Here is a 4,629-nt window from a genome sequence, read left to right on the forward strand (position 1 = left end):
GACCCCCGAAGTCACACACGGTCTGATCGAATTTTACACTTATTTTCTTTTATTTCATTAACTTTTTATTACAAGACAATATTGCAGTAAATCATGGTAACTTACAAGTAGGATGGGAATCCAGCAATCTTCCAGTCTGACCACTAACAAAGCCATTAATGTATCCAGTTTTCTATGCTGTTACAGTTCTTAACCATTTAACGACTGTGTAGTGTGAATGCAACCCGATCTATCTAGTGACTACACTTTAGGAAGCTACCAAGTTTTCTACCATTATAGAAAGGCATTTTGATTGCTGCTTTCCTTTAAATCACAAATTAAGACGTTCACAGTGTGCTTTTATGAGTTTTATGTGACTGTGGAGGCAGTATTTTTTGGGGGGGGCAGGGAATTAGAAAAATTAGGAACATAAAAATGTAAAAATCAGCTAGGATTCCAATTCTTTCGTTCATTAAGCTTTTTCTTTCCTCAGCTCTGACAACACATGTTCCCATTACTCCTGCAGTTTGACTGGTTTATGTGTCTCATGTTGCTTTGTATTTTATGGCTGGTGTGTGTGTGTGTGTGTGTGTGTGTGTGTGTGTGTGTGTGTGTGTAATTGTCATGTGGCTAAAGCAATGTTTGTATTTCTTTCATTTGGATAATAACCATTACAGCTAGTTTGTATTGTGTCCCGGGTGTGCTCCAGCCACAATACTTTATCTCACTTAATTCCCCTATATTTTCATCTCTTTCAACTTACAAAGAAAGTAAGACTAATAAAAATGAAACAACTTGTCAGGGTCCCCAGCTTGGAACTAACAACACTGGGGCAGAAACTGATTCCACACCCATATGCTTTCCACAATATAAATCAGAACAGAATTCCATATACACAGGACCTCTGAGTCTCCTCCAATTCTGGATACATTCATCTAGTGTGATTAATAACTGCTATATCTTTGTATCTGTCACTCAAATGCTAAAGATATTATTATTATTATTATTATTATTATTATTATTATTATTATTATTATCTCACTTAAAAGAATACTCAGAGATCAGGGTCTCCAATGTGATACGGGAGCTAACAGACTTGCTAACCAACCCTGCTACTTAACCACCCTTTGCCTCCTGAGACTGCAGCAAACACATCACATTCATATTTAAAACATCCAACAGCAGGAGGACCCAGCTCTCCCAGGATCTCCCTTAGGAATCTGAACCATGTTCCCAGAAACCCTTGGTGATTGCTAAACTCATGCCACGTGCTTGACTGACAGCGAGTGCACTTGTTCCTAAACCAGCCAGCGGTGGGGAGGGGGTGTAGTGGCTCAGGCTCACTGGGGTATGTTAGAGTGGACACCAGATTGCCACAACATTTGAGTTACTTAAATCTCTGAACAAAATCAAGGAGGTACATAGCAGTCTGGTGTCGAAGGGAAATATATTCCCCAAGATTAATGAACTGGACATACCTAGCATGGAGAAGGCTGAAGCAGGAGGATTACAGTCCAGAAAGGTCTACAGAGTAAGTCTGGACTTTGAGACACTCTCTCCAAAAATAACTAAAGTATATATGATCTATAACTTAAACAATTTGACATTTTCTTTCACTAATTTGGAATATTTGTGTGTGTGTTTAAACAGTCTTTAATATGTCAATAGTTGGATACAAAATTTCAAATTAGTATGGTCTGGATTGTGAAGTTTCTCTTGAGGGAAGAAAAGGGATTTCATTGTGTGGTCTTGAGACTGGACACCAATGGAACCAGGGTTTCTCTGTGGTCTGGCCAGCCCTCCCTCCTAGGCAGCTTGCTGTTTTTCTTACCATGGTCTGATGGACTGACTTCTTGCTCCCTCCTGGAGCTGGTGTACAAGTGGCCTCCAATGACCCTCCAGTCTCTACCCCCTCTGCACATTGACAGCCTCACTAGGGTTTGGGGGTGGGGTAGGGTCTTCCTTTGTTGCCCATATTGGCCTTGAATGCATAGACAAGCAATCCTCCTGCCTCAGCATCCCAAGTAGCTGGCTTATACCACCACATTATGCTCTGCCTTCTCTTCTCTTTCCTTTCTGTCTTCCTTCCTCTCTCCCTTCCTTTCTGCTTGTTTATTGTTGGAGCAGGGAGGGGGAATGTGGGTGAGGACAATTCTCACTAAGTAGAACTAGTTATATACGGATCAGGATGGCTTAGAACTCGAGATCTTCCTGCTTCTGCCTTCTGAATGCTTGGATTGCAGACATACTCTACCACACACAGCTTTTCCTCTGGTCTGCCTTTGTCTTTTTAGCATCAATCTCTGGGCACTGGGTAATACTCTCCGCTCGTCTCATAAAAGTTTATAGGTCAAAAGTCTAGGAAAAGAACTCTTTTTGTGGCTGTATCTCTTGCTTTTCTAACAAGCCCATTGACTGTCCCGCCCCAGCTTCCTAGAATACTGTTCCTGTGCAGTGGCCAAGGATAGCCTTTGTTTGGACCTTTGGACTTCTTTCCAGCACAGAGCACCTGCGGTTCTGTGACTCCGCGGTCGTGCACTCTCCCCTCTACCCAGGATGCCTGTGGCCCATAGCCACACGCTCACTCCCTCCTTCAGTAGTTGTGGTTGGGCAGTGCTGCATCAGTGTACCCTATATTCCGTGCTCTCCCGACCACTGTGGACAGACATTAGGGTTGCGAAGAGCTGTCCCCTATGGTGTGACAGTATTTCTAGCCTTTGCCACTAGATGTCAGTGCCCCTCTCCTAACCCTAAGGGCTTATGCCTACAGGATGCTGCAGACAAGGTCTCCTCACCTACAGCTTCCTCTGCCTCATAACTGTCTCCTTTACTGGAGCACAAAGGATGCTCCTAGACCCAATGTCTCAGTCATGGACACACATCAGAATCACCAGGAACGTCTCTTAGACTCCACCTTTGGAGAGTCTGGTTGAATTGTTCAGTGGTAAGTCCTGGACTATTGGCAGTTTTACCTCAGCCAGGTGGTTCTAATGCTCAGCAGGCTGGCTGAGAACCTGGGACTGTGAAAGGCATGGCACCGTCCCTCTGCACAGCGTAGACTGCCAAGTCAAAGACACAAGGCCCGGAGGAAATCAAGTTGCTATAAAACAGCCTTTAGGGGAAACTATTTCCTCCCCCAGCGTGATATTAGTCATTTCCCCTCTCTTTGAAGCAATTTACAGCAAGTATTTCCTTAGTTACTTAATGGGCGAGACGAAAGAAGAGATTGGGTTTAATTTCTTAGTGAACTCCCTACTGGGTGCTGGGCAGCCATGGGTCTGAAGAGATTTCTGTGTTTAGTCAGCTAGTGAGGCAACGAGAGCCGTGTTCATCACGGGGAATGGGATTGCACAGGTCCATTCCTAAGATCCTGGAGTCCATATGCTGTGAGGGGGAAACTCCAACCTCAGTTCTGTGAAATCTAATTTTAGAAACACACTCCCTAAAAGGGTGGCTCTGACTTGGCGGTTGAGCTCCTGGGAACTCAAAGCAGTCACTCCTGAGAAGGGAGCAGAAGGGATTCACATGCCCATCAGGTCCCTGCTGGTTTCTCCTGTCCCACCTAGTATATCAGAGGGGGGGGGAATCCCATATGGAAATTCTTGCTGTTAAAATGTCCCTTCTTAGCTGCGTTTATCCACATCTATAATGACAGTACTCAGATGGTGACGGCTGAAGAAAAACCACAAGTTCAAAGTCATCCTTGGCCACATAGTAAAACCAACGCCAGTTTTCACAACTCTAGTTACCACCTAAAAACAAACAAACAAACAAACAAACAAACAAATAAAATCCCTTGTTTCCTGACTGCCAATATAATCTGTCTTTGTTACTATGGTGATCAGCCACAGCAACTGACAAGCCTATATTGTCTCCCCAATACTTTGAGGGGTTCATAAAGTCCAAAACCAAGAGCTGCCACACTAAAAAAAAAAAAAAAAAAAAAATGCTCTGGGGCTCCCAGGAGTCGGAGAGGCTGGACTTTGGCCACTGAGATTTGCCTTCCCTCTTTACTCAGAGCGCCCGCCTGAGCGCCGTCTCGCGGCTCTTTGAAAACTGACATCTGGGCTGCGAAGGTTTTTATCAGAAGAACTGGCATCGGTCTTTAAATGATTAGGACAAACAAACAAACACAATTCTGTACGCTAGGATGTGGAAAATAATGAGCGCATAATTATTTTATTACTGAAATCTTAGCAGCTGGGCCTAGATGTAACTGACTCAACAGAGCAAATGAACCACAGACTTTGACTTCCGCCACAGCAGACCTGGGATCCTGGTTCATGGTGGATTTGGCCCATCGGTAATCAGAGTAAGCGAGAGAGGGCATTTTTAAAAGAATCAAACAAGTAAACAAACAAAATGAGGAAAGGGGCTAAAAAGATAAAGCAAGAAGAAGAAGAAGAAGAAGAAGAAGAAGAGGAGGAGGAGGAGGAGGAGGAGGAGGAGGAGGAGGAGGAAGAAGAGGAGGGGGAGGAGGGAGAGGAGGGGAGGAGGAGGAAAAAGAGGAAGAGGAGGGGGAGAGAGCAAGAGCGAGATAGAATGAGATCTGAGTGGGCAAGTACACCAAAAAAAATACATCAAATTTTTAGAACAAAACTTGCTATCAAGTCATACAAAGAGCCAGGTGTTGGTGGTGGAGGCCTTTAA

This window comes from Rattus rattus, chromosome 8 (genome assembly GCF_011064425.1).
Source record: "Rattus rattus isolate New Zealand chromosome 8, Rrattus_CSIRO_v1, whole genome shotgun sequence".
Classification (NCBI taxonomy): Eukaryota; Metazoa; Chordata; class Mammalia; order Rodentia; family Muridae; genus Rattus; species Rattus rattus.